Source organism: Pteropus vampyrus, unplaced genomic scaffold, assembly GCF_000151845.1.
Source record: "Pteropus vampyrus isolate Shadow unplaced genomic scaffold, Pvam_2.0 Scaffold74, whole genome shotgun sequence".
Lineage (NCBI taxonomy): Eukaryota > Metazoa > Chordata > Mammalia > Chiroptera > Pteropodidae > Pteropus > Pteropus vampyrus.
The window spans coordinates 7,118,748-7,130,390 of record NW_011888855.1 but is presented as its reverse complement, the minus strand read 5'-3'; the positions used below and the strand labels follow the sequence as shown (position 1 = coordinate 7,130,390).

Below are 11,643 nucleotides of genomic sequence, written 5' to 3'. Positions count from 1 at the left end.
AAGACGAGTGTTACTGTTACTTTGCTGCCTGTGTTCTCTCCTAAATGTCTCTGAAATCTGTCCACTTCTCTCCACCTCTACGGCCAGCTAAGACCCAGCCATTAACACTGCAATGTCCTCCTCACTGCACTTCCTTGGTCTTGTTCACCATCTCCAATCAATTCTCCTCACTGCAGTCAGAGTCCTCCCCTCAAAACACAGATGTAATCATGGCTTTCCTCTGCTTAAACCCCTTTGGTGGTTTCCCATTTTATTCTAAGACAGAATCCAAAGTCCCTCATGTGGCCTATGAAGTCCACGTGGTGGGCTTCTCCTCTTCTCCCCAACCCCTCCTGCTTCCAGGCTCCTCTCACACCACATTTCCCTCTTTTCTCCTCCTTCAGGACATACTGGTTGTCTTCACGCTGGGCCATGGCATGTGCTATGCCCTGCGCCTGGATGTCCCCTCTCCTCTGCCCCAGTGCCAGGCCCTCCCTTCCAGATCTTGGTTCAGGCATTACTTCCTCAGAGAAGCCTTCCCTGACCCTCAGCCTAGGCCAGGCTCCCTTGTCATTCACCATCACAGACGCATGTTCTTTTCCTTCATGGTACTTCCTATAGCTAGAAATGAGACATTAAGCAAATAATCATGCTGTTGGGGGGCGCTTCCTCTGGATTATAAACTTCATGAATGCAAGAACTGCTTCTGAGTCACCACTTTATCCTTAGCTCCTAGGACAGGGCCTACTCAGTAGGTCCTTGGTAAATATTTGTATTTTCATCACTTATACTCACTAACCTAGTCATGCACCAACTTCTCAACTCCCACAACCAACCGTGATGAGCAGATGACTTTTACTTTTGTTATCCTTTTCCTCTTCCTTTTATACTTTACCTGAAGAGCTGACTTCGTCAAAAACAAGATAAATGCTTTTTTTTTTTTAAGAGATGACTCTCTTTAATGATAAATCATGCTTAGAACATAGAATAGGAAGAAGTAACATGGTTTTATTTCTTTATTTCTATTTGCCATCTTGAATTGACAACAATTTCTAGCCAACCTGGAACTGTTGGGTTGGCAGGCTGAGACTCCTTGGCTATACTGGAATACAGAAAAATCAAAGCGGGCCCAGGTTAGGAACCAGAACCTAGTCAACTGAGCTCTCTCTTCCAATAAAGCCACCCAGAGCTGACTCTCCTCTCTGCCTGCACAGCCAGCAGCGTTCACATGACCCCATATGAGCACGAGCAACTGGGTCCCACTGGCTGCTCCTCAGCAAGCCGCTTCTCAGGAGCTGTGGCGCTGGGACAACTCAGAACCTCTTAATCATGGTGACAGACCAAAAGGCTTCAAGCCATATGTGGCCACAAAGACTATTACTGTAAATTGCGTGTGTCGATAATGCACAAGAAAGAATCCCAGATCGCAGCTCAGCACATAAGCACACTGAAAAGAGCAGGCATTTCTGTGCTAGGACTGGTTATAGTGAGTGCTGTTGACTTCATGTATTCATTCACAGAGCATTTGGGGAAGTGGGGGTGAGTCAGGAACTCATCTTTTGGTTAAATTACTTTGGAAACTCAGAGACACACAGTGAACTACAAACTGCCCAAGTTCCCAGAGCAAGTCAGTGGCAGAACCAAGACAAAGAACTTGCTCTGATTACAGCCAACTCAGGGTTCTTTTGTTTAGTTCACAATTATAAAAGGGTTTTACAAGGTGGGGTCCAGGGACCACCGGCATTAAAACCACTCCAGAGAGTTTGTGGGAAACACTGACGTAAAAACCTCTTGTGATGAGACCTAGACATAGGCACATTCACAACTTTACCAAGGATTCTGATGTGTACTAACATTTGAGAACCACACAGCTGGACTTAAATTTCTGCCTTGAAAGCTTACATATTTTCCAGTTTTATTCTCTCAACAAAAATTGTACCTTTTTTTTAGGATAAAGAGAAAGAAGGATGTAGAATAAAGTCCATGCTCTTCTTGACTCTCCCATTTGAAGTCACTGGTACTTGGGCTGAATAAAGGGCCTTCTGCATTATGAGAACTTGGGAGAGAAGAAATGCATTGTTAAAATTAGATAAATCATTTTGAATGAGGGAAGGGCATTCTTCTTCAGTGGCCTCTGGTGGAACTGATCCAACTCACTGCTTAGACTTAGAGTCTGAAGGGACTTTTTACAGCCCAGAGGGTTAAACAGTGACATCCAGGGCCTGTCAACTGGAGGAAGATAGAAGTGATCCCCCTTGCTTTGGGTAACGACACTGGAGACTGGAAGGAGGTGTAGGGGGAAACATTAGTAGGTTGGTCTTTGCAGGGACTATAGCTCATCTCAGTTTTGGAAGTTCTTCTGAGCTCATCCAGGCTTGTTGGGATGCTTAGGGATCTGGCAAACACAAACACGATTCTTCTCTAAAACTATAACATCATCTTAGTTCTCTATTTCTATATAAAATTTTTTTAATGCAATGTCCAACAATGTCCAAGATTAAAAATAATCAGAACCGCTCAAAGATAAGACAACATGAAAGTAAGGTAAGAAAAATAGAAAGAAGAAACAGGCACACAAGGGCTTCTTCAGATGTCAGAGTCACCATATAGACTTTAAAGTAACTATGTTATTTGTATTTAAAGAGCTAAAAGACAGGCTCGCAAATTTTTGTCAGAGAACTAACAGTTGTAAAAAAGAATCAAACATAAGTTTTGGAAATTAAAACTACAATAACTGAAATTAAGAACTCAATGGATGGGTTTAACAGTAGGATTGCTGTAACTAAATAGAAATTGGTAAGACAGATTAGAATATTGTACATTTATTGTGATTTGTAGATCAAATGCATTGACATAACCTGGGAGTGTTTTTTAATATAAATTCTTTTTATTTCAAAATAGTTTAAGCTTCACAAAAAAGTTGCAAAATAATACAGAGAGCTCTCTTACAACTCACACCCAATTCCTCCTATTATTAATGTCATACATTGATATGGTATATTTGTCACAACTAATGAACCAGTATTGATACATTATTACCAACTAAAGCCCACAATTTATTCATGCTTCCTTAGTTTTTACTGCATGTCCTCTTTACATCTGGGAGCTTTTTAGAAATGCAGAATCTTAGGCCCTTCTACAGACCTAGTGAATCAGAATCTATATTTTAATAAGATCTCCAGATGACTCTAAAGATATTCAAATTTGAGAAGTGTTAGAAAAAGGAAATTTTTTGGAACGAAACATGAGGAGAAAAAAATAATAAAAAATATAAAAGAGAATGTAAGAGGTGGGGTGAAGACAATGAGATGCAGGCCTTACATAAGTATAATTGCAGTCTCCAAAGGAGATTACAGAGAGAATGAATCAGAAGCATTATTTTAAGAGACAATGGCTGAGAGCTTTCCAAAACCAATAAAAGATATTCTAGAAGCTCTAGGAAACCTAATTAGGAACAAAAGGAAATCCCCATCCAGGTGCATCACAGTAAAATTGTTAAAAACCAAAGACAAAAACAAACAAACATGTGCAGCCCAAAACAAACAAACAAAAAGATTACCTCCAAAAGGAGTAGCTATTGGACTCTCAGCTGACTTCTAAACTGAAATAGTGGGAACCAAATAGATATTGGAATGACATCTCTGCAGTGCTGAAAATGCATAACTGCTAACCTAGAATTCTGTACCCACAAAAAAAATTCTTCAGAGATAATGACATGATGAAATTCAGACGAACAAAAAAATGAGAGAATTTTTCTCCAGCAGGCTTATACTAAAAAAAAAAAAAAAAAAAATTAAAAAGTATCTTTCAGCTAGAAGGAAAATGATTCCAGATGGAAGTTTGGGGATGCAGAAAGAAACAAAGAACAATGGAAATGGAAAATATGTGGGTAAACTTAATGACTTTCAATTGCATAAAATAACAATAATGTATTGTGGGTTTAAAAGATATAAAAATTAAAATACAAATAATAGCAAAAAGTTAAAATATTAAATAAAACCTTGCATTGTCCAGAAAGAAACACTAATTAATATTAGATTTTCAAAAGTCAAAATGCATGGTATAATCTCTAGAATAAATATCAAGAGAACAATTAAAAATCACATAAAACTCTTAAGTTAATAGAGGGATAAATGTAAATATAAAAATAATTAGTCAAAAGGAAGGCAAAAATGGGTAGGAAAGGGAATATAGAACATCAAGAAAAATAGGAAGCACTGAGTAGGATGGTAAATTTAGATGGAAATGTATTAGTTTTTACAATTTAACGAAATTGATTTAGGTAATAAAGAGTCTGATTCCATTTTTAGATATTTGACTACTGATAGTTCTTAAGTCTCACCTCTCCCCTCTGGCCCTGTGTCCCGCATCTGGGAAAGCTGATAAGAAAACCTGGGTGCTCCCTCCTGTGGCTCTAGTAGGAGATTCAAATTATGCATGTCCTTTCTTGTGTGAGGGACTCCTCGCCCCAACCCAATCCCCTAACCATAATCTCTTTTCTTGCTCTCAAGCCATTTCAAGCCTGTGTGGGCAGCCTGGCATGTTTACCCAGCCTCAATGATGTAAGTAAGAAACCTCATATCCTCTTGGTGTGCATGTATGATGTCATCAGTTTCAACATCGAAATCAAATTTTGGGTAGGGGTCTGTCTTGCTTCTTCAGGCTAAAACAGTTTGCACGTTCTAATTAAAAGAGCAAAATTATGACACCTGATTAAAAACTGCAAAACCTAACCATACACCATTTATAAGAGATATATCTAAAATACAAGGTTACAGAAAAGCTGAAAGTAAAGGACTGAAAAAGATAATATGGAAATCACTACATATATTTGGTTTTGCTATATTAATATCAAAAGATAAAGTAGACTTTAAGATAAAGTGCATTACAAGAAATAAACACTTCTTAAAAATATATAGTTCAACTCAGAGGATGATGTAACTATTCTAAAACGATGTGCGTCTACTTAAAGAACCTCAGGATATTAATGCATGAATCAAATTTCAAACACTAAGAGAAAAAGAAATGTGCATTCATAAACTGTTGCAGTCCTATTTCAATAACTGAAAGAATAGCAGACAAAAAGTCAGTAGAAATACAGAAACTATAAATAACACGATTAGCAAAGTGACAGAGTGAACTCACTTTTCGCACTTCACACTGCAAAAGATATATTTTTTCTCAAATGTACGTGGAATATTTATAAAAATTGACCAAGGGTAGTTACATGAAGCTTTCCTCGATAAATTGTTGAGCTGTATATTTTTATTTTATCCACATTACTGTTTTTGTGCTATATTTCCACAATAAATTGGAGGTTCTCTTTCTAGGATTATTAAGATCTTTCATGGTGTCACAGACGGAGGCTCCTTCTACCTCACTGTTTCTATATATATATATCTTCCATTTTTAAGGCCATCCTGTTCCAAAATGTCTGCCGAAACTCCAGTCATTGGAACCACATTTCAAACACAGGAAGGAGAAGATAAGAGGTGTCATAATCTTGGTCTTTTAATTAGAACGTGTAACTTCCTTTTAAAAACACTTTCTAGAATTTGTGAGTACTATTTCTGCTTATATACTATTGGCCAGAAATTAGTTACTTTCACATCTAGCTCCATGGAAGGCTGGGAATAGAGTCTTTATTTTGGTTGGCCATTTACCCAGCGGAAAAAAAAAGAAAAAAATTGGAGGTTGCATTGCTACACAGAGAAAACTAAAATGATAGCTAGATATTGAAATAGAGAGAAAGAAAAAGATTCATATTCATATTTTGATCTTATTGAATAGACCTTTTCTCCAGCCCTACCAGCCAAAAAAACAACAACAAAAAAAAGTAAAAAATGGACAAACTTTGCTCCCTAGGGTTTTCTTTGTCTATATTTCTATGGTGTGGTATGAGGTAGGAATGGATGGGCCAGAGAGGAACAGGCAAAAAAGCAATCATTAAGTGAGCTTTGCATCCATCCACACCCTAAACATAGTCGGTTTAATGAATAGGCTATGAAGTTCTTGCCTTTCAAGTTCAAATGACTGAATTGCATGGAAACTGAAGTTATTAATAAATACAGCCTCTATTTCACATAGGATGTCCAAGTTTAAATCAAATGCAACTGTTGAAAGGCCAGATGTTACTCCCATTGCTCCATTTCAGTGTTTTCCTGGAAGTGATCTCACCCTGATGGTAATGCCGTTGTCCAACTGTGCATACTATTTATATCTAGAACCCTGGCTTTCAGGTTTAAAATGCACCAAACTGCAAACAACTATTGCTTTGCATGCTGAGCCAGTCACAGAGAATTCAAGCAGAATCCTTAGGCTGTAGTACGTTAACTCTGATAGCTGGCAAGGCAGGCATTTATGTAATTTGTTAACGTGTGGCTATATTGTTATAGGGCTCTAACCCAGGGTTCAGACGGTGCCTCCACAGTAGCCAGTGTGGGGAATCAAAGTGTTCACTGTCCCCTTCCATGAAGCAAAAAGTTAACTGCAATTAATTACCTCCTACGGATTAAAAAATATATAATCTCAAATTGTGACTCTTGCAGTCAGAGCCGTAAACGGAGTGCCAATCCTTAAAAGAAAAAAAGAGAGAGAGAGACTATCAGGAAGAAGTACGATGATTCTTTTTATCTGGAGTATTTTCTTGTTTTTGTTTTGATTTTTTTGAGTGTCCTGATAAAGAGGCATCATGAGAAAATAAACTGTAATAGCTTAGATTTTTTTAAAGATAATGATGTCATTTTGGTTTTATGCATTCATTTCACAATAAAAATATTTTTATGATGAAGCAAAAACAGTAGTTACTAACACATTGATAGCTATCTACACTTTTAATAGTTTGTTCACATTATAAATGTGAAATAGAACATTTAGATGGTTCTTATGTTGAATATCGATATGAAGAAAACTAATGCCTAAGACTGATAAAAACAGTAACTAACATTTCTGGGGGTGCTTCCTATGGACCAGGTCCTCTGCTAAGTGGCTTGTATGCTTTATCTCATTGGTTCTATTATTATCCCCAGATTCATCAGAGGAAAGTGAGGTGCAGGGAGGATTATATCACTTATGCCAACCCATGAGGCTCTTGAAAAGTGGAGCTGGGACTTAAGCCCAGGTTGCTGGCCCCATTGCCTGTCCGTGTAAGCCTGGACTGCACAGCCTGGAATTCAATGAGACATAATGCATTATGAGAGTTTAGCCCAGTGCTTGGCACATAATGAACTACTAATAAATGCAAAATGAAGGGCATTTACCCCAAAACAGGCTAATGCAAGCTCCAACTCACATACCACCCACATCACAAAAGGTGTCAGAGAGGAGGTCTGTTATGGAAGGTAACAGGAGCTGTGTGGTTGAGGATCCCTTTTTGGTTCTACCTCTGCCTCACAATTAGCCCTGGGTTCCAGCTCTGCCTCACTCACTCCATGAGCAGCTGGGTGGCTCTGGACCTACCACTCTTCTCTGGACCCAACTTTCTTCTGTAAAACAAGAAGATGATGCCTAAGCTTTCCTGCTGCTCTGAACTTCTGCAACTTAAGTCATCTCCTAAGATTTAGCCTGTGAAAATCGGTCCAGGAGTTTAGAGAGGTTGATACCTGTCTTCAGTATGTAGAAAGAGATTAATTGCCTTATTAAGAAAGAGAGCAATGCACTCTTAGGATCAGCATTTTCCATAAAAGATGAACTCTATTTCGATGGCAACTGGCTGTGGTAGCAAAATTGTAAGCTTCCAATGTGAGCATGACTCAAGACATGGGCCAGGAAAGACCTTTAGAATAGCTGATGGAATCGAATTATGCCAACAACTTTCATAATCCACTTCAGACCCAAACGCGTCAGTCAGGATGGGAAATGCAGGCAGGCTGCTCAGGAGGGCAAAGCAGAGGCCCTAAAGTCTGCTCAATGGCGCCCACTAGTGGAAGGCCATTATGTGGCCATGCAAACTTGCTGGTCACATGAGTTCCAACAGCTCTACACTGTTTAAGCCATAAGTCCACTCATGCATCTTGTGCATGGGGAAAATGAAGGAGAAAGAGGAAGTGCCTTTTCCAAGGCGACCAGCTGTTAGAGGCAGAGCTGACTTGTTGGCAGCCATTTTATTCTATGCAGAGAAGTCATCTTATGGAGTGGTAGCAGAGGACATGACCTATAATATGCTAATTGTTCTCCATCATAGCTATTATTTAATATTTACTTGTTGCTAGATGCTGGTCACCATATCAAAAGAAAGTGCAAATCTGCTCTATACTTAATCCAGGGAAATATAACATGTCTGCAGTCAGTTCCTTTGGTTCTTTCATAATTGAATAACTGCAAATAAATGCTTGGGATCCCCTCTGACATTAATATTTTATTGGAATCAAATGGTTCATAGAGATAAATAACATTGGAAATAGGAGTTATTAGACATGTATTTTGAACTTCTCATGAGTGACCAGGGCAGCATGCTTCAAATTCTCAAATAGAAAAATCTGCCAAAACCCACCAAATTGTCTCAAAATAAGTGTATAGTAGTAATGCCATTTACTAGTTCTTATCCCTCAAGAGGCTTCACATCTTCATAAGGAAATGAGATATATATAATGGATATGATGTGACTATAATTCTGAAATAATTTAAGTGTCCCAGAAAAAAGTTCTGACTTTCAAGAAGAGGCACTGACAAATCTAGAAACAGCTAGGACAACTTCATGGAGCAGGTAGGACTTGATCTGAACCTTAAGGATGAGAAAGGCATTTAGGCAGAAGCAAAGGAAGGAAACAATGGCTAAGAAAGGCAAACTCACAGGGATGCATGGCGGTGATTGATGCAGGAAGGAGCTCCATGGAGAGAGAGATTATTCAGAGTGGCCCTGCCACAGCTCACTTCCTTATGACTTTAGCGCCTCAAACCTCTCCCACTTTCTCGGCTGGATTCTTTCTTGCCTCTGTGCCTAGCCTGGAAGTCAGTCAGCCCTTCCAATTGAGCTTGTCAGCCCTGGGATTTAGCTACTTTGCTACCTCCCTCTGCTGGTCATGTCCTCTGCTACCACTCCTGGGCAGCCAGACACTGCTGCAGAGTCACAGAGCCTGGCTTCTGGGGCCCCAGCTGCTTGGCAATCCTTTTATTTATTTCCTATTTCTCAGCTGCAGTGGCCGGTCCAAATGATACTTAACATCAGGTTCGTGGTCATTTCCTCACTACCTTCATATCTTCTACTTATCCCATCTAGAAGATTGAGGCTATGCTACATGAGCTCCCCAATATACCCTGTCCCCACTCGAAAATGTTTCATCAACATCACTTGTTGTCTAGGTCAACCCCTCACCTTCACACATCAACTCCTCAGGTAAGATGCTGTAATTAGGTCCCCTGACTCTCACATTTACAGTCTCTCCCAGAAGACAGCACTATATTTGCTTTGGGCATTCTGTACTTAGGTGAATGTGAGACACACAAGGGAAAATCTCTATCCTACATATTCAGACCTGGGCTCCCGTGGTTCTGAGAGACTGGGAATTCGTAGTAGTCCCAGAAAGACTGTCCTTGGAGACATGACAATGGATGTAGAAGAGAGCTCCCTAAGAGCCAAGGTCAGACAGACATCACTTAACTTGTCTGAGCTTCAGTTTTGGCAAAAACAAGAAGCAGGAACAACTGAAATAGTAAATGCACAACAACAAGGCGCCTCGTTCTCTTTAAAAGGAACACATCAAAGAATGAAGTCCCCTAGTTTAACAGAGGATTTATGTGTAACCCTTCTATAATTCCAGCAAAGCAACATTTTCATTTTTTTTTTTTTAAACAAGGTTTTGGGAACAAAGGGACAAACTAACTTTTGATAAAGAAAGGTATTTCGAAATATTTGATGATAATCAACAAAACACTAAGTCATTTAATAAGTGATTTTTGTTTCAGAAACCATGGGCCAGAAAGCCCTCTTCCAACTAGCATTGCTTTAATTTCTATTTGCTCAACACGCCACTTTGCTCTTCACTGCCAGTCCTTCTGTTTCTGTATGCTTTGGTGGTAAATACAAAAAGATGTGCAGAGAGCTCACGAAATGCAAAACGTGCTAATGAAATGAGAGAATCAGGGATATTTCTCTGGCTCGATCATTTTTCACTTCGTCTTATTTCTCTTCTAACTCCTCATTAAAAGTTTTAAATTGGATAGACCATGAGGAACGTTTTCAGTGAGACTGTAATTAGGTATATAAAGCTTCCATAAATTAAACTAACAAAATGAAATTTCCTGAAATCCTGTGAAGGCTCCCAGCCGCAGGCTCCACAGGATGCCAAGCTTTATTTCTGTTCTAGTTCAACTCTTAAAGTCAAAACACATAGTTAAATTCTTATTCCTGAAGCAAAGGTGCTAGGATGATGAGGTGGTTAGTTTTATGTATCAACTTGATTAAGTCCCACGGTATGTACCCAGGTATTTAGTCAAACACTAGTTAAATGTCTCTGTGAAGGTATTTTTTAAATTAACATTTAAATCAGTGGACTTTGAGAAAAGCACATTACTCTCTATAATGTGATTGGGACTCATTCAACCAGTTGAAGGTCTTAAGAGAAAAAAGATAAAGGTCTCCCAAGGAAGAGGGAAATCTGCCTCCAGTCTGCCTGCAGACTCCAAGCTCTAACATCAGCTCTTCCCTGGTCTTCCATCCTGCCTGCCTGCCCTGCAGATTTTGGACTTGCCAGCCTCCACAACTGCATGAGCAAGTTCCTTAAAATAATATATCGCATTATCTTTCTTTATATATGTATATACCACACTTTGTATATACATATATAAAGAAAGTATATAGAGGATTATTTTTATTTATGTTCTATATATGAAATACATATTGTTATTTTGTGTATACATAAAGACACACACAATTGGTTCTGTTTCTTTAGAGAATCTTGACTGATTCAAATGGGTACTCTTGTTAACTGCAGAGAGAAAACATCTCCAGCATAAAGAACTTACCTGAATTTAGAATCGCAAAAAGTACTTCCAGGTTAGGACTATTACATTTTCCCTGAAAGTGTCTGTTTACTCTGTTGTCTGGTTAAGGTACAGTTTGGATAAGGTGATCTATTCTGAAGGTCACATTCTCTGTTTTTTACATCCAACAGGTCCAACCAAGTTCCTTTTCTTGACAGTTCTTATGTAACAATAACAGAAAATACTGTTTTATACCTCTGACATATCTTCTCATAAAACAAATTTAAAGTAAACTTTGAAAACACAAATGTATCTAGTCCTGCAAAAAAATGTATTTAAACAGCCAATAATGACTCCCCTATCCTCTCTCAGAGCATCTAATCCAAATATTCCTGGAGCAGTTCCAGATCTCCCTAGAGTCAAATGAAATTCAAAAATTCCATCTTTATTGTTGGAAAGAAGCAAATGGTAGGATTAGGCTTGATTTACAAGGCCTCTGAAATGCTTCTTCTACTCAGCCAGCTTCAGGGCAACCAACTTTCCCTCCACTTGTTTCACTCCTCTTGGGCCCACATTCATCCTCATTCTCACGTCCAGGGTTGACTCCTCCCAGGTTCTCAGTATTAACTGCCGTGCTTGTCTCCTTCCTCATCTTCCCTTTCTCATAGCACTTAGTTAAGTGGCTTGTACACACTACCCACTGAATGTGTGATGGCATGTGTTGTTGAGCAGTGAAGTAGTGTT

General features: G+C 38.9%; 1 protein-coding gene across 1 annotated transcript in view; it reads left to right on the top strand.

The window, feature by feature from the left end:
* The first annotated feature begins 4,505 nt into the window (after positions 1-4,505).
* Positions 4,506-11,643, top strand: part of LECT2 (leukocyte cell derived chemotaxin 2) — a 25,634-nt gene continuing 18,496 nt past the window's right edge. The window contains exon 1 of the mRNA XM_011362358.2: positions 4,506-4,541. The gene's annotated coding sequence lies outside the window, so the exon portion shown is untranslated. The remainder of the gene's footprint in view (positions 4,542-11,643) is intronic.